Here is a 14,421-nt window from a genome sequence, read left to right on the forward strand (position 1 = left end):
CGAGAAGTTTCTGTAGTGTAGTGGTTATCACATTCACCTAACACGAGAAAGGTCCCCAGTTCGAAACTGGGCAGAAACTATGGATTTTTAGCTAAGCATTTTCATGCAATGGCTCTTTTTTTAGAAAGTGCCTCCTACATTGGATGGTGTCTGGCATAGTTTTTAAGACATTTCTGTAGTGTAGTGGTTATCACGTTCGCCTTACACGCAAAAGGTCCCCAGTTCGAAACTGGGCAGAAACACGTGTTTTTAACCTAATCATTTTTCTTCAATGGCTCTATTTTATGAAAGTGACTCCTACATTGGTTGGTGTCGTGTATAGTTTCTGAGAAGTTTCTGTAGTGTAGTGGTTATCACGTTCGCCTCACACGTGAAAGGTCCACAGTTCGAAACTGGGCAGAAACAATGGATTTTTAGCTAAGCATTTTCATGCAATGGCTCTTTTTTTAGAAAATGCCTTCTACATTGTATCGTGTCTGGCTTTTTTTCTAAGATGTTTCTGTAGTGTAGTGGTTATCACGTTCGCCTTACACGCGAAAGGTCCTCAGTTCGAAACTGGGCAGAAACAAGTGTTTTTAACCTAAGCATTTTTCTTCAATGACTTTGTTTTTAGAAAGTGCCTCCTACATTGGTTGGTGTCTGGTATAGTTTCCGAGAAGTTTCTGTAGTGTAGTGGTTATCACGTTCGCCTAACACGCGAAAGGTCCCCAGTTCAAAACTGGGCAGAAACAATGGATTTTTAGCTAAGCATTTTAATGCAATGGCCCTTTTTTTAGACAGTGCCTGCTACATTGGATGGTGTCTGGCTTAGTTTCTAAGACGGTAGAAACTGGGCAGAAACAAGTGTTTTTAACCTAAGCATTTTTCTTCAATGACTCTGTTTTTAGAAAGTGCCTCCTACATTGGTTGGTGTCTGGTATAGTTTCCGAGAAGTTTCTGTAGTGTAGTGGTTATCACGTTCGCCTAACACGCGAAAGGTCCCCAGTTCAAAACTGGGCAGAAACAACGGATTTTTAGCTAAGCATTTTAATGCAATGGCCCTTTTTTTAGACAGTGCCTGCTACATTGGATGGTGTCTGGCTTAGTTTCTAAGACGGTAGAAACTGGGCAGAAACAAGTGTTTTTAACCTAAGCATTTTTCTTCAATGACTCTGTTTTTAGAAAGTGCCTCCTACATTGGTTGGTGTCTGGTATAGTTTCCGAGAAGTTTCTGTAGTGTAGTGGTTATCACGTTCGCCTAACACGCGAAAGGTCCCCAGTTCGAAACTGGGCAGAAACAATGGATTTTTAGCTAAGCATTTTAATGCAAGGACCCTTTTTTTAGACAGTGCCTCCTACATTGGATGGTGTCTGGTATAGTTTCCGAGAAGTTTCTGTAGTGTACTGGTTATCACGTTTGCCTAACACGCGAAAGGTCCCCAGTTCGAAACTGGGCAGAAACAATGGATTTTTAGCTAAGCATTTTCATGCAATGGCTCTTTTTTTAGAAAGTGCCTCCTACATTGGTTGGTGTCTGGTATAGTTTCCGAGAAGTTTCTGTAGTGTAGTGGTTATCACGTTTGCCTAACACGCGAAAGGTCCCCAGTTCGAAACTGGGCAGAAACAATGGTTTTTTAGCTAAGCATTTTAATGCAAGGACCCTTTTTTAGACAGTGCCTCCTACATTGGATGGTGTCTGGTATAGTTTCCGAGAAGTTTCTGTAGTGTAGTGGTTATCACGTTTGCCTAACACGCGAAAGGTCCCCAGTTCGAAACTGGGCAGAAACAATGGATTTTTAGCTAAGCATTTTAATGCAATGGCCCTTTTTTAGACAGTGCCTGTTACATTGGATGGTGTCTGGCTTAGTTTCTAAGACGGTAGAAACTGGGCAGAAACAAGTGTTTTTAACCTAAGCATTTTTCTTCAATGACTCTGTTTTTAGAAAGTGCCTCCTACATTGGTTGGTGTCTGGTATAGTTTCCGAGAAGTTTCTGTAGTGTAGTGGTTATCACGTTCGCCTAACACGCGAAAGGTCCCCAGTTCGAAACTGGGCAGAAACAATGGATTTTTAGCTAAGCATTTTCATTCAATGGCTCTTTTTTTAGAAAGTGCCTCCTACATTGGATGGTGTCTAGCGTAGTTTCTAAGACGTTTCTGTAGTGTAGTGGTTATCACGTTCGCCTTACACGCAAAAGGTCCCCAGTTCGAAACTGGGCAGAAACAAGTGTTTTTATCCTAATCATTTTTCTTCAATGGCTCTATTTTATGAAAGTGACTCCTACATTGGTTGGTGTCGTGTATAGTTTCTGAGAAGTTTCTGTAGTGTAGTGGTTATCACGTTCGCCTCACACGCGAAAGGTCCCCAGTTCGAAACTGGGCAGAAACAATGGATTTTTAGCTAAGCATTTTCATTCAATGGCTCTTTTTTTAGAAAGTGCCTCCTACATTGGATGGTGTCTGGCGTAGTTTCTAAGACGTTTCTGTAGTGTAGTGGTTATCACGTTCGCCTTACACGCGAAAGGTCCTCAGTTCGAAACTGGGCAGAAACAAGTGTTTTTAACCTAAGCATTTTTCTTCAATGACTTTGTTTTTAGAAAGTGCCTCCTACATTGGTTGGTGTCTGGTATAGTTTCCGAGAAGTTTCTGTAGTGTAGTGGTTATCACGTTCGCCTAACACGCGAGAGGTCCCCAGTTCGAAACTGGGCAGAAACAATGGATTTTTAGCTAAGCATTTTAATGCAATGGCCCTTTTTTTAGACAGTGCCTCTTACATTGGTTGGTGTCTAGTATAGTTTCTGAGAAGTTTCTGTAGTGTAGTGGTTATCACGTTCGCCTCACACGCGAAAGGTCCCCAGTTCGAAACTGGGCAGAAACAAGTGTTTTTAACCTAAGCATTTTTCTTCAATGACTCTGTTTTTAGAAAGTGCCTCCTACATTGGTTGATGTCTGGTATAGTTTCCGAGAAGTTTCTTTAGTGTAGTGGTTATCACGTTCGCCTAACACGCGAAAGGTCCCCAGTTCGAAACTGGGCAGAAACAATGGATTTTTAGCTAAGCATTTTAATGCAATGGCCCATTTTTAGACAGTGCCTCCTACATTGGATGGTGTCTGGCTTAGTTTCTAAGACGGTAGAAACTTTGCAGAAACAAGTGTTTTTAACCTAAGCATTTTTCTTCAATGACTCTGTTTTTAGAAAGTGCCTCCTACATTGGTTGGTGTCTGGTATAGTTTCCGAGAAGATTCTGTAGTGTAGTGGTTATCACATTCACCTAACACGCGAAAGGTCCCCAGTTCGAAACTGGGCAGAAACAATGGATTTTTAGCTAAGCATTTTCATTCAATGGCTCTTTTTTTAGAAAGTGCCTCCTACATTGGATGGTGTCTGGCGTAGTTTCTAAGACGTTTCTGTAGTGTATTGGTTATCACGTTCGCCTTACACGCAAAAGGTCCCCAGTTCGAAACTGGGCAGAAACAAGTGTTTTTATCCTAATCATTTTTCATTAATGGCTCTATTTTATGAAAGTGACTCCTACATTGGTTGGTGTCGTGTATAGTTTCTGAGAAGTTTCTGTAGTGTAGTGGTTATCACGTTCGCCTCACATGCGAAAGGTCCCCAGTTCGAAACTGGGCAGAAACAATGGATTTTTAGCTAAGCATTTTCATTCAATGGCTCTTTTTTTAGAAAGTGCCTCCTACATTGGATGGTGTCTGGCGTAGTTTCTAAGACGTTTCTGTAGTGTAGTGGTTATCACGTTCGCCTTACACGCGAAAGGTCCCCAGTTCGAAACTGGGCAGAAACAAGTTTTTTTAACCTAAGCATTTTTCTTCAATGGCTCTATTTTATGAAAGTGACTCCTACATTGGTTGGTGTCTAGTATAGTTTCTGGGAAGTTTCTGTAGTGTAGTGGTTATCACGTTCGCCTCACACGCGAAAGGTCCCCAGTTCGAAACTGGGCAGAAACAATGGATTTTTAGCTAAGCATTTTAATGCAATGGCTCTTTTTTTAGAAAGTGCCTCCTACATTGGATGGTGTCTGGCTTAGTTTCTAAAACGGTAGAAACTGGGCAGAAACAAGTGTTTTTAACCTAAGCATTTTTCTTCAATGACTCTGTTTTTAGAAAGTGCCTCCTACATTGGTTGGTGTCTGGTATAGTTTCCGAGTAGTTTCTGTAGTGTAGTGGTTATCACGTTCGCCTAACACGCGAAAGGTCCCCAGTTTGAAACTGGGCAGAAACAATGGATTTTTAGCTAAGCATTTTAATGCAATGGCCCTTTTTTTAGACAGTGCCTCCTACATTGGATGGTGTCTGGCTTAGTTTCTAAGACGGTAGAAACTGGGCAGAAACAAGTGTTTTTAACCTAAGCATTTTTCTTCAATGACTCTGTTTTTAGAAAGTGCCTCCTACATTGGTTGGTGTCTGGTATAGTTTCCGAGAAGTTTCTGTAGTGTAGTGGTTATCACGGTCGCCTAACACGCGAAAGGTCCCCAGTTCGAAACTGGGCAGAAACAATGGATTTTTAGCTAAGAATTTTAATGCAATGGCCATTTTTTTAGACAGTGCCTGCTACGTTGGATGGTGTCTGGCTTAGTTTCTAAGACGGTAGAAACTGGGCAGAAACAAGTGTTTTTAACCTAAGCATTTTTCTTCAATGACTCTGTTTTTAGAAAGTGCCTCCTACATTGGTTGGTGTCTGGTATAGTTCCCGAGAAGTTTCTGTAGTGTAGTGGTTATCATGTTCGCCTAACACGCGAAAGGTCCCCAGTTCGAAACTGGGCAGAAACAATGGATTTTTAGCTAAGCATTTTAATGCAATGGCCCTTTTTTTAGACAGTGCCTCCTACATTGGTTGGTGTCTAATTTAGTTTCTGAGAAGTTTCTGTAGTGTAGTGGTTATCACGTTCGCCTCACACGCGAAAGGTCCCCAGTTCGAAACTGGGCAGAAAAAATGGATTTTTAGCTAAGCATTTTCATGCAATGGCTCTTTTTTTAGAAAGTGCCTCCTACATTGGTTGGTGTCTGGTATAGTTTCCGAGAAGTTTCTGTAGTGTAGTGGTTATCACGTTCGCCTAACACGCGAAAGGTCCCCAGTTCGAAACTGGGCAGAAACAATGGTTTTTTAGCTAAGCATTTTAATGCAAGGACCCTTTTTTAGACAGTGCCTCCTACATTGGATGGTGTCTGGTATAGTTTCCGAGAAGTTTCTGTAGTGTAGTGGTTATCACGTTTGCCTAACACGCGAAAGGTCCCAAGTTCGAAACTGGGCAGAAACAATGGATTTTTAGCTAAGCATTTTAATGCAATGGCCCTTTTTTTAGACAGTGCCTCTTACATTGGTTGGTGTCTTGTATAGTTTCCGAGAAGTTTCTGTAGTGTAGTGGATATCACGTTCGCCTAACACGCGAAAGGTCCCCAGTTCGAAACTGGGCAGAAACAATGGATTTTTAGCTAAGCATTTTAATGCAATGGCCCTTTTTTTAGACAGTGCCTCCTACATTGGATGGTGTCTGGCATAGTTTCTAAGACATTTCTGTAGTGTAGTGGTTATCACGTTCGCCTTACACGCAAAAGGTCCCCAGTTCGAAACTGGGCAGAAACAAGTGTTTTTAACCTAATCATTTTTCTTCAATGGCTCTATTTTATGAAAGTGACTCCTACATTGGTTGGTGTCTGGTATAGTTTCCGAGAAGTTTCTGTAGTGTAGTGGTTATCACGTTCGCCTAACACGCGAAAGGTCCCCAGTTCGAAACTGGGCAGAAACAATGGATTTTTAGCAAAGCATTTTAATGCAATGGCCCTTTTTTTAGACAGTGCCTCCTACATTGGATGGTGTCTGGCTTAGTTTCTAAGACGGTAGAAACTGGGCAGAAACAAGTGTTTTTAACCTAAGCATTTTTCTTCAATGACTCTGTTTTTAGAAAGTGCCTCCTACATTGGTTGGTGTCTGGTATAGTTTCCGAGAAGTTTCTGTAGTGTAGTGGTTATCAAGTTCGCCTAACACGCGAAAGGTCCCCAGTTCGAAACTGGGCAGAAACAATGGATTTTTAGCTAAGCATTTTAATGCAAGGACCCTTTTTTTAGACAGTGCCTCCTACATTGGATGGTGTCTGGTATAGTTTCCGAGAAGTTTCTGTAGTGTAGTGGTTATCACGTTTGCCTAACACGCGAAACGTCCCCAGTTCGAAACTGGGCAGAAACAATGGATTTTTAGCTAAGCATTTTCATGCAATGGCTCTTTTTTTAGAAAGTGCCTCCTACATTGTATCGTGTCTGGCTTTGTTTCTAAGATGTTTCTGTAGTGTAGTGGTTATCACGTTCGCCTTACACGCGAAAGGTCCCCAGTTCGAAACTGGGCAGAAACAAGTTTTTTTAACCTAAGCATTTTTCTTCAATGGCTCTATTTTATGAAAGTGACTCCTACATTGGTTGGTGTCTAGTATAGTTTCTGGGAAGTTTCTGTAGTGTAGTGGTTATCACGTTCGTCTCACACGCGAAAGGTCCCCAGTTCGAAACTGGGCAGAAACAATGGATTTTTAGCTAAGCATTTTAATGCAATGGCTCTTTTTTAGAAAGTGCCTCCTACATTGGATGGTGTCTGGCTTAGTTTCTAAAACGGTAGAAACTGGGCAGAAACAAGTGTTTTTAACCTAAGCATTTTTCTTCAATGACTCTGTTTTTAGAAAGTGCCTCCTACATTGGTTGGTGTCTGGTATAGTTTCCGAGAAGTTTCTGTAGTGTAGTGGTTATCACATTCACCTAACACGAGAAAGGTCCCCAGTTCGAAACTGGGCAGAAACAATGGATTTTTAGCTAAGCATTTTAATGCAATGGCCCTTTTTTTAGACAGTGCCTCCTACATTGATTGGTGTCTAATTTAGTTTCTGAGAAGTTTCTGTAGTGTAGTGGTTATCACGTTCGCCTCACACGCGAAAGGTCCCCAGTTCGAAACTGGGCAGAAACAATGGATTTTTAGCTAAGCATTTTCATGCAATGGCTCTTTTTTTAGAAAGTGCCTCCTACATTGGTTGGTGTCTGATATAGTTTCCGAGAAGTTTCTGTAGTGTAGTGGTTATCACGTTCGCCTAACACGCGAAAGGTCCCCAGTTCGAAACTGGGCAGAAACAATGGTTTTTTAGCTAATCATTTTAATGCAAGGTCCCTTTTTTAGACAGTGCCTCCTACATTGGATGGTGTCTGGTATAGTTTCCGAGAAGTTTCTGTAGTGTAGTGGTTATCACGTTTGCCTAACACGCGAAAGGTCCCAAGTTCGAAACTGGGCAGAAACAATGGATTTTTAGCTAAGCATTTTAATGCAATGGCCCTTTTTTTAGACAGTGCCTCTTACATTGGTTGGTGTCTAGTATAGTTTCTGAGAAGTTTCTGTAGTGTAGTGGTTATCACGTTCGCCTCACACGCGAAAGGTCCCCAGTTCGAAACTGGGCAGAAACAATGGATTTTTAGCTAAGCATTTTCATGCAATGGCTCTTTTTTTAGAAAGTGCCTCCTACATTGCATGGTGTCTGGCTTAGTTTCTAAGACGTTTCTGTAGTGTATTGGTTATCACGTTCGCCTTACACGCGAAAGGTCCCCAGTTCGAAACTGGGCAGAAACAAGTGTTTTTAACCTAAGCATTTTTCTTCAATGACTCTGTTTTTAGAAAGTGCCTCCTACATTGGTTGGTGTCTGGTATAGTTTCCGAGAAGTTTCTGTAGTGTAGTGGTTATCACATTCACCTAACACGCGAAAGGTCCCCAGTTCGAAACTGGGCAGAAACAATGGATTTTTAGCTAAGCATTTTCATTCAATGGCTCTTTTTTTAGAAAGTGCCTCCTACATTGGATGGTGTCTGGCGTAGTTTCTAAGACGTTTCTGTAGTGTAGTGGATATCACGTTCGCCTAACACGCGAAAGGTCCCCAGTTCGAAACTGGGCAGAAACAATGGATTTTTAGCTAAGCATTTTAATGCAATGGCCCTTTTTTTAGACAGTGCCTCCTACATTGGATGGTGTCTGGCTTAGTTTCTAAGACGGTAGAAACTGGGCAGAAACAAGTGTTTTTAACCTAAGCATTTTTCTTCAATGACTCTGTTTTTAGAAAGTGCCTCCTACATTGGTTGGTGTCTGGTATAGTTTCCGAGAAGTTTCTGTAGTGTAGTGGTTATCACATTCACCTAACACGAGAAAGGTCCCCAGTTCGAAACTGGGCAGAAACAATGGATTTTTAGCTAAGCATTTTCATGCAATGGCTCTTTTTTTAGAAAGTGCCTCCTACATTGGATGGTGTCTAGCATAGTTTCTAAGACATTTCTGTAGTGTAGTGGTTATCACGTTCGCCTTACACGCAAAAGGTCCCCAGTTCGAAACTGGGCAGAAACAAGTGTTTTTAACCTAATCATTTTTCTTCAATGGCTCTATTTTATGAAAGTGACTCCTACATTGGTTGGTGTCGTGTATAGTTTCTGAGAAGTTTCTGTAGTGTAGTGGTTATCACGTTCGCCTCACACGTGAAAGGTCCACAGTTCGAAACTGGGCAGAAACAATGGATTTTTAGCTAAGCATTTTCATGCAATGGCTCTTTTTTTAGAAAATGCCTTCTACATTGTATCGTGTCTGGCTTTGTTTCTAAGATGTTTCTGTAGTGTAGTGGTTATCACGTTCGCCTTACACGCGAAAGGTCCTCAGTTCGAAACTGGGCAGAAACAAGTGTTTTTAACCTAAGCATTTTTCTTCAATGACTTTGTTTTTAGAAAGTGCCTCCTACATTGGTTGGTGTCTGGTATAGTTTCCGAGAAGTTTCTGTAGTGTAGTGGTTATCACGTTCGCCTAACACGCGAAAGGTCCCCAGTTCGAAACTGGGCAGAAACAGTGGATTTTTAGCAAAGCATTTTAATGCAATGGCCCTTTTTTTAGACAGTGCCTCCTACATTGGATGGTGTCTGGCTTAGTTTCTAAGACGGTAGAAACTGGGCAGAAACAAGTGTTTTTAACCTAAGCATTTTTCTTCAATGACTCTGTTTTTAGAAAGTGCCTCCTACATTGGTTGGTGTCTGGTATAGTTTCCGAGAAGTTTCTGTAGTGTAGTGGTTATCAAGTTCGCCTAACACGCGAAAGGTCCCCAGTTCGAAACTGGGCAGAAACAATGGATTTTTAGCTAAGCATTTTAATGCAAGGACCCTTTTTTTAGACAGTGCCTCCTACATTGGATGGTGTCTGGTATAGTTTCCGAGAAGTTTCTGTAGTGTAGTGGTTATCACGTTTGCTTAACACGCGAAACGTCCCCAGTTCGAAACTGGGCAGAAACAATGGATTTTTAGCTAAGCATTTTCATGCAATGGCTCTTTTTTTAGAAAGTGCCTCCTACATTGTATCGTGTCTGGCTTTGTTTCTAAGATGTTTCTGTAGTGTAGTGGTTATCACGTTCGCCTTACACGCGAAAGGTCCCCAGTTCGAAACTGGGCAGAAACAAGTTTTTGTAACCTAAGCATTTTTCTTCAATGGCTCTATTTTATGAAAGTGACTCCTACATTGGTTGGTGTCTAGTATAGTTTCTGGGAAGTTTCTGTAGTGTAGTGGTTATCACGTTCGTCTCACACGCGAAAGGTCCCCAGTTCGAAACTGGGCAGAAACAACGGATTTTTAGCTAAGCATTTTAATGCAATGGCTCTTTTTTTAGAAAGTGCCTCCTACATTGGATGGTGTCTGGCTTAGTTTCTAAAACGGTAGAAACTGGGCAGAAACAAGTGTTTTTAACCTAAGCATTTTTCTTCAATGACTCTGTTTTTAGAAATAGCCTCCTACATTGGTTGGTGTCTGGTATAGTTTCCGAGAAGTTTCTGTAGTGTAGTGGTTATCACATTCACCTAACACGAGAAAGGTCCCCAGTTCGAAACTGGGCAGAAACAATGGATTTTTAGCTAAGCATTTTAATGCAATGGCCCTTTTTTTAGACAGTGCCTCCTACATTGGTTGGTGTCTAATTTAGTTTCTGAGAAGTTTCTGTAGTGTAGTGGTTATCACGTTCGCCTCACACGCGAAAGGTCCCCAGTTCGAAACTGGGCAGAAACAATGGATTTTTAGCTAAGCATTTTCATGCAATGGCTCTTTTTTTAGAAAGTGCCTCCTACATTGGTTGGTGTCTGGTATAGTTTCCGAGAAGTTTCTGTAGTGTAGTGGTTATCACGTTCGCCTAACACGCGAAAGGTCCACAGTTCGAAACTGGGCAGAAACAATGGTTTTTTAGCTAAGCATTTTAATGCAAGGACCCTTTTTTAGACAGTGCCTCCTACATTGGATGGTGTCTGGTATAGTTTCCGAGAAGTTTCTGTAGTGTAGTGGTTATCACGTTTGCCTAACACGCGAAAGGTCCCAAGTTCGAAACTGGGCAGAAACAATGGATTTTTAGCTAAGCATTTTAATGCAATGGCCCTTTTTTTAGACAGTGCCTCTTACATTGGTTGGTGTCTAGTATAGTTTCTGAGAAGTTTCTGTAGTGTAGTGGTTATCACGTTCGCCTCACACGCGAAAGGTCCCCAGTTCGAAACTGGTCAGAAACAATGGATTTTTAGCTAAGCATTTTCATGCAATGGCTCTTTTTTTAGAAAGTGCCTCCTACATTGGATGGTGTCTGGCTTAGTTTCTAAGACGTTTCTGTAGTGTATTGGTTATCACGTTCGCCTTACACGCAAAAGGTCCCCAGTTCGAAACTGGGCAGAAACAAGTGTTTTTAACCTAAGCATTTTTCTTCAATGACTATGTTTTTAGAAAGTGCCTCCTACATTGGTTGGTGTCTGGTATAGTTTCTGAGAAGTTTCTGTAGTGTAGTGGTTATCACATTCACCTAACACGCGAAAGGTCCCCAGTTCGAAACTGGGCAGAAACAATGGATTTTTAGCTAAGCATTTTCATTCAATGGCTCTTTTTTTAGAAAGTGCCTCCTACATTGGATGGTGTCTGGCGTAGTTTCTAAGACGTTTCTGTAGTGTAGTGGATATCACGTTCGCCTAACACGCGAAAGGTCCCCAGTTCGAAACTGGGCAGAAACAATGGATTTTTAGCTAAGCAATTTAATGCAATGGCCCTTTTTTTAGACAGTGCCTCCTACATTGGATGGTGTCTGGCTTAGTTTCTAAGACGGTAGAAACTGGGCAGAAACAAGTGTTTTTAACCTAAGCATTTTTCTTCAATGACTCTGTTTTTAGTAAGTGCCTCCTACATTGGTTTATGTCTGGTATAGTTTCCGAGAAGTTTCTGTAGTGTAGTGGTTATCACATTCACCTAACACGAGAAAGGTCCCCAGTTCGAAACTGGGCAGAAACAATGGATTTTTAGCTAAGCATTTTCATGCAATGGTTCTTTTTTTAGAAAGTGCCTCCTACATTGGATGGTGTCTGGCGTAGTTTCTAAGACGTTTCTGTAGTGTTACACGCCTTACACGCAAAAGGTCCCCAGTTCGAAACTGGGCAGAAACAAGTGTTTTTAACCTAATCATTTTTCTTCAATGGCTCTATTTTATGAAAGTGACTCCTACATTGGTTGGTGTCGTGTATGGTTTCTGAGAAGTTTCTGTAGTGTAGTGGTTATCACGTTCGCCTCACACGTGAAAGGTCCACAGTTCGAAACTGGGCAGAAACAATGGATTTTTAGCTAAGCATTTTCATGCAATGGCTCTTTTTTTAGAAAATGCCTTCTACATTGTATCGTGTCTGGCTTTGTTTCTAAGATGTTTCTGTAGTGTAGTGGTTATCACGTTTGCCTAACACGCGAAAGGTCCCCAGTTCGAAACTGGGCAGAAACAATGGATTTTTAGCTAAGCATTTTAATGCAATGGCCCTTTTTTTAGACAGTGCCTCCTACATTGGATGGTGTCTGGCTTAGTTTCTAATACGGTAGAAACTGGGCAGAAACAAGTGTTTTTAACCTAAGCATTTTTCTTCAATGACTTTGTTTTTAGAAAGTGCCTCCTACATTGGTTGGTGTCTGGTATAGTTTCCGAGAAGTTTCTGTAGTGTAGTGGTTATCACATTCACCTAACACGCGAAAGGTCCCCAGTTCGAAACTGGGCAGAAACAATGGATTTTTAGCTAAGCATTTTCATGCAATGGCTCTTTTTTTAGAAAGTGCCTCCTACATTGGATGGTGTCTGGCGTAGTTTCTAAGACGTTTCTGTAGTGTAGTGGTTATCACGTTCGCCTTACACGCGAAAGGTCCTCAGTTCGAAACTGGGCAGAAACAATGGGTTTTTAGCTAAGCATTTTCATGCAATGGCTCTTTTTTTAGAAAGTGCCTCCTACATTGGATGGTGTCTGGCTTAGTTTCTAAGACGTTTCTGTAGTGTAGTGGTTATCACATTCGCCTTACACGCGAAAGGTCCTCAGTTCGAAACTGGGCAGAAACAATGGATTTTTAGCTAAGCATTTTAATGCAATGGCCCTTTTTTTAGTGCCTCCTACATTGGTTGGTGTCTTGTACAGTTTCTGAGAAGTTTCTGTAGTGTAGTGGTTATCACGTTCGCCTCACACGCGAAAGGTCCCCAGTTCGAAACTGGGCAGAAACAATGGATTTTTAGCTAAGCATTTTCATGCAATGGCTCTTTTTTTAGAAAGTGCCTCCTACATTGTATAGTGTCTGGCTTTGTTTCTAAGATGTTTCTGTAGTGTAGTGGTTATCACGTTTGCCTTACACGCGAAAGGTCCCCAGTTCGAAACTGGGCAGAAACAAGTTTTTTTAACCTAAGCAATTTTCTTCAATGGCTCTATTTTATGAAAGTGACTCCTACATTGGTTGGTGTCTAGTATAGTTTCTGGGAAGTTTCTGTAGTGTAGTGGTTATCACGTTCGCCTCACACGCGAAAGGTCCCCAGTTCGAAACTGGGCAGAAACATTGGATTTTTAGCTAAGCATTTTCATGCAATGGCTCTTTTTTTAGAAAGTGCCTCCTACATTGGATGGTGTCTGGCTTAGTTTCTAAGACGTTTCTGTAGTGTAGTGGTTATCACTTTCGCCTAACACGCGAAAGGTCCCCAGTTCGAAACTGGGCAGAAACAAGTGTTTTTAACCTAAGCATTTTTCTTCAATGACTCTGTTTTTAGAAAGTGCCTCCTACATTGGTTGGTGTCTGGTATAGTTTCCGAGAAGTTTCTGTAGTGTAGTGGTTATCACATTCACCTAACACGCGAAAGGTCATCAGTTCGAAACTGGGCAGAAACAATGGATTTTTAGCTAAGCATTTTCATGCAATGGCTCTTTTTTTAGAAAGTGCCTCCTACATTGGATGGTGTCTGGCGTAGTTTCTAAGACGTTTCTGTAGTGTAGTGGTTATCACGTTCGCCTTACACGCGAAAGGTCCCCAGTTCGAAACTGGGCAGAAACAAGTGTTTTTAACCTAAGCATTTTTCTTCAATGGCTCTATTTTATGAAAGTGACTCCTCCATTGGTTGGTGTCTTGTACAGTTTCTGAGAAGTTTCTGTAGTGTAGTGGTTATCACGTTCGCCTCACACGCGAAAGGTCCCCAGTTCGAAACTGGGCAGAAACAATGGATTTTTAGCTAAGCATTTTCATGCAATGGCTCTTTTTTTAGAAAGTGCCTCCTACATTGTATGGTGTCTGGCTTTGTTTCTAAGATGTTTCTGTAGTGTAGTGGTTATCACGTTCGCCTTACACGCGAAAGGTCCCCAGTTCGAAACTGGGCAGAAACAATGGATTTTTAGCTAAGCATTTTCATGCAATGGCTCTTTTTTTAGAAAGTGCCTCATACAGATGGCGCCGGGCTTGTCTTTGCTGGGGATGGCGGAGGACTCGCCACCCGCCATCCCCCGCCCCTCGCCATCTGTATGTCGGAAGGGGACGCGCGTGCACGAGGTGCACGCGCGTCCCGTTCCGACGGTGCTTTTGCCCGGGTCCCCGCCGGCTTCCACGGGTCCCCGCCGGTCCACACCGCCCCCCCGCAGCCCCCCGCAGCCCTCCGCAGCCCTGCCCGTCTCCCTGAAGCTGGAGACGGGCAGGACTGCACCCGCCGCGCCGCCTCGCCGCCCGGCTATTGAGACGCTCGTGCGTGGGAGACGCACGAGCGTCTCATTCAGCCAGAGCGCCAGATTGCTGGCGGATCGCCAGGGACACGGTCCTGGCGCTCCGCCAGCAATAATAAGGCCAGCTCCATCTGTACATTGGATGGTGTCTGGCTTAGTTTCTAAGACGTTTCTGTAGTGTAGTGGTTATCACTTTCGCCTTACAGGCGAAAGGTCCCCAGTTCGAAACTGGGCAGAAACAAGTGTTTTTAACCTAAGCATTTTACTTCAATGACTCTGTTTTTAGAAAGTGCCTCCTACATTGGTTGGTGTCTGGTATAGTTTCCGGGAAGTTTCTGTAGTGTAGTGGTTATCCCATTCACCTAACACGCGAAAGGTCCCCAGTTCGAAACTGGGCAGAAACAATGGATTTTTAGCT

The 14,421-nt window shown here is 42.3% G+C and overlaps 37 non-coding genes across 37 annotated transcripts; all 37 read left to right on the forward strand.

Annotated features, from left to right (window-relative positions):
- The first annotated feature begins 495 nt into the window (after positions 1-495).
- Positions 496-568, forward strand: TRNAV-UAC (transfer RNA valine (anticodon UAC)). Its single transcript has one exon. It is a non-coding gene; the product is annotated as a tRNA-Val (tRNA).
- Positions 569-658: 90 nt separating this feature from the next.
- TRNAV-AAC (transfer RNA valine (anticodon AAC)) lies at positions 659-731 on the forward strand. Its single transcript has one exon. It is a non-coding gene; the product is annotated as a tRNA-Val (tRNA).
- A 201-nt stretch (positions 732-932) lies between these two features.
- TRNAV-AAC (transfer RNA valine (anticodon AAC)) lies at positions 933-1,005 on the forward strand. The gene has a single exon. It is a non-coding gene; the product is annotated as a tRNA-Val (tRNA).
- A 201-nt stretch (positions 1,006-1,206) lies between these two features.
- Positions 1,207-1,279, forward strand: TRNAV-AAC (transfer RNA valine (anticodon AAC)). The gene has a single exon. It is a non-coding gene; the product is annotated as a tRNA-Val (tRNA).
- Positions 1,280-1,967: 688 nt separating this feature from the next.
- On the forward strand, positions 1,968-2,040 carry TRNAV-AAC (transfer RNA valine (anticodon AAC)). The gene has a single exon. It is a non-coding gene; the product is annotated as a tRNA-Val (tRNA).
- Positions 2,041-2,293: 253 nt separating this feature from the next.
- Positions 2,294-2,366, forward strand: TRNAV-CAC (transfer RNA valine (anticodon CAC)). Its single transcript has one exon. It is a non-coding gene; the product is annotated as a tRNA-Val (tRNA).
- Positions 2,367-2,456: 90 nt separating this feature from the next.
- TRNAV-UAC (transfer RNA valine (anticodon UAC)) lies at positions 2,457-2,529 on the forward strand. Its single transcript has one exon. It is a non-coding gene; the product is annotated as a tRNA-Val (tRNA).
- A 90-nt stretch (positions 2,530-2,619) lies between these two features.
- TRNAV-AAC (transfer RNA valine (anticodon AAC)) lies at positions 2,620-2,692 on the forward strand. Its single transcript has one exon. It is a non-coding gene; the product is annotated as a tRNA-Val (tRNA).
- Positions 2,693-2,782: 90 nt separating this feature from the next.
- On the forward strand, positions 2,783-2,855 carry TRNAV-CAC (transfer RNA valine (anticodon CAC)). Its single transcript has one exon. It is a non-coding gene; the product is annotated as a tRNA-Val (tRNA).
- Positions 2,856-3,544: 689 nt separating this feature from the next.
- On the forward strand, positions 3,545-3,617 carry TRNAV-CAC (transfer RNA valine (anticodon CAC)). The gene has a single exon. It is a non-coding gene; the product is annotated as a tRNA-Val (tRNA).
- Positions 3,618-3,707: 90 nt separating this feature from the next.
- TRNAV-UAC (transfer RNA valine (anticodon UAC)) lies at positions 3,708-3,780 on the forward strand. Its single transcript has one exon. It is a non-coding gene; the product is annotated as a tRNA-Val (tRNA).
- A 90-nt stretch (positions 3,781-3,870) lies between these two features.
- On the forward strand, positions 3,871-3,943 carry TRNAV-CAC (transfer RNA valine (anticodon CAC)). Its single transcript has one exon. It is a non-coding gene; the product is annotated as a tRNA-Val (tRNA).
- A 749-nt stretch (positions 3,944-4,692) lies between these two features.
- TRNAV-AAC (transfer RNA valine (anticodon AAC)) lies at positions 4,693-4,765 on the forward strand. Its single transcript has one exon. It is a non-coding gene; the product is annotated as a tRNA-Val (tRNA).
- Positions 4,766-5,018: 253 nt separating this feature from the next.
- On the forward strand, positions 5,019-5,091 carry TRNAV-AAC (transfer RNA valine (anticodon AAC)). Its single transcript has one exon. It is a non-coding gene; the product is annotated as a tRNA-Val (tRNA).
- Positions 5,092-5,343: 252 nt separating this feature from the next.
- On the forward strand, positions 5,344-5,416 carry TRNAV-AAC (transfer RNA valine (anticodon AAC)). Its single transcript has one exon. It is a non-coding gene; the product is annotated as a tRNA-Val (tRNA).
- Positions 5,417-5,669: 253 nt separating this feature from the next.
- Positions 5,670-5,742, forward strand: TRNAV-AAC (transfer RNA valine (anticodon AAC)). The gene has a single exon. It is a non-coding gene; the product is annotated as a tRNA-Val (tRNA).
- A 527-nt stretch (positions 5,743-6,269) lies between these two features.
- On the forward strand, positions 6,270-6,342 carry TRNAV-UAC (transfer RNA valine (anticodon UAC)). Its single transcript has one exon. It is a non-coding gene; the product is annotated as a tRNA-Val (tRNA).
- Positions 6,343-6,432: 90 nt separating this feature from the next.
- On the forward strand, positions 6,433-6,505 carry TRNAV-CAC (transfer RNA valine (anticodon CAC)). Its single transcript has one exon. It is a non-coding gene; the product is annotated as a tRNA-Val (tRNA).
- A 363-nt stretch (positions 6,506-6,868) lies between these two features.
- TRNAV-CAC (transfer RNA valine (anticodon CAC)) lies at positions 6,869-6,941 on the forward strand. Its single transcript has one exon. It is a non-coding gene; the product is annotated as a tRNA-Val (tRNA).
- Positions 6,942-7,031: 90 nt separating this feature from the next.
- Positions 7,032-7,104, forward strand: TRNAV-AAC (transfer RNA valine (anticodon AAC)). Its single transcript has one exon. It is a non-coding gene; the product is annotated as a tRNA-Val (tRNA).
- A 252-nt stretch (positions 7,105-7,356) lies between these two features.
- Positions 7,357-7,429, forward strand: TRNAV-CAC (transfer RNA valine (anticodon CAC)). Its single transcript has one exon. It is a non-coding gene; the product is annotated as a tRNA-Val (tRNA).
- Positions 7,430-7,845: 416 nt separating this feature from the next.
- TRNAV-AAC (transfer RNA valine (anticodon AAC)) lies at positions 7,846-7,918 on the forward strand. The gene has a single exon. It is a non-coding gene; the product is annotated as a tRNA-Val (tRNA).
- Positions 7,919-8,608: 690 nt separating this feature from the next.
- TRNAV-UAC (transfer RNA valine (anticodon UAC)) lies at positions 8,609-8,681 on the forward strand. Its single transcript has one exon. It is a non-coding gene; the product is annotated as a tRNA-Val (tRNA).
- Positions 8,682-8,771: 90 nt separating this feature from the next.
- Positions 8,772-8,844, forward strand: TRNAV-AAC (transfer RNA valine (anticodon AAC)). Its single transcript has one exon. It is a non-coding gene; the product is annotated as a tRNA-Val (tRNA).
- Positions 8,845-9,371: 527 nt separating this feature from the next.
- Positions 9,372-9,444, forward strand: TRNAV-UAC (transfer RNA valine (anticodon UAC)). The gene has a single exon. It is a non-coding gene; the product is annotated as a tRNA-Val (tRNA).
- A 90-nt stretch (positions 9,445-9,534) lies between these two features.
- TRNAV-CAC (transfer RNA valine (anticodon CAC)) lies at positions 9,535-9,607 on the forward strand. The gene has a single exon. It is a non-coding gene; the product is annotated as a tRNA-Val (tRNA).
- Positions 9,608-9,971: 364 nt separating this feature from the next.
- TRNAV-CAC (transfer RNA valine (anticodon CAC)) lies at positions 9,972-10,044 on the forward strand. The gene has a single exon. It is a non-coding gene; the product is annotated as a tRNA-Val (tRNA).
- Positions 10,045-10,948: 904 nt separating this feature from the next.
- TRNAV-AAC (transfer RNA valine (anticodon AAC)) lies at positions 10,949-11,021 on the forward strand. Its single transcript has one exon. It is a non-coding gene; the product is annotated as a tRNA-Val (tRNA).
- A 1,116-nt stretch (positions 11,022-12,137) lies between these two features.
- Positions 12,138-12,210, forward strand: TRNAV-UAC (transfer RNA valine (anticodon UAC)). Its single transcript has one exon. It is a non-coding gene; the product is annotated as a tRNA-Val (tRNA).
- A 90-nt stretch (positions 12,211-12,300) lies between these two features.
- On the forward strand, positions 12,301-12,373 carry TRNAV-UAC (transfer RNA valine (anticodon UAC)). Its single transcript has one exon. It is a non-coding gene; the product is annotated as a tRNA-Val (tRNA).
- Positions 12,374-12,459: 86 nt separating this feature from the next.
- TRNAV-CAC (transfer RNA valine (anticodon CAC)) lies at positions 12,460-12,532 on the forward strand. The gene has a single exon. It is a non-coding gene; the product is annotated as a tRNA-Val (tRNA).
- A 90-nt stretch (positions 12,533-12,622) lies between these two features.
- Positions 12,623-12,695, forward strand: TRNAV-UAC (transfer RNA valine (anticodon UAC)). The gene has a single exon. It is a non-coding gene; the product is annotated as a tRNA-Val (tRNA).
- A 90-nt stretch (positions 12,696-12,785) lies between these two features.
- On the forward strand, positions 12,786-12,858 carry TRNAV-CAC (transfer RNA valine (anticodon CAC)). Its single transcript has one exon. It is a non-coding gene; the product is annotated as a tRNA-Val (tRNA).
- Positions 12,859-12,948: 90 nt separating this feature from the next.
- TRNAV-AAC (transfer RNA valine (anticodon AAC)) lies at positions 12,949-13,021 on the forward strand. The gene has a single exon. It is a non-coding gene; the product is annotated as a tRNA-Val (tRNA).
- Positions 13,022-13,274: 253 nt separating this feature from the next.
- Positions 13,275-13,347, forward strand: TRNAV-UAC (transfer RNA valine (anticodon UAC)). Its single transcript has one exon. It is a non-coding gene; the product is annotated as a tRNA-Val (tRNA).
- Positions 13,348-13,437: 90 nt separating this feature from the next.
- On the forward strand, positions 13,438-13,510 carry TRNAV-CAC (transfer RNA valine (anticodon CAC)). The gene has a single exon. It is a non-coding gene; the product is annotated as a tRNA-Val (tRNA).
- A 90-nt stretch (positions 13,511-13,600) lies between these two features.
- TRNAV-UAC (transfer RNA valine (anticodon UAC)) lies at positions 13,601-13,673 on the forward strand. The gene has a single exon. It is a non-coding gene; the product is annotated as a tRNA-Val (tRNA).
- The last annotated feature ends 748 nt before the right edge of the window (positions 13,674-14,421 follow it).

This window comes from Crinia signifera, chromosome 3 (assembly GCF_055691185.1).
Source record: "Crinia signifera chromosome 3, ASM5569118v1, whole genome shotgun sequence".
In the NCBI taxonomy this organism is placed as follows: Eukaryota; Metazoa; Chordata; class Amphibia; order Anura; family Myobatrachidae; genus Crinia; species Crinia signifera.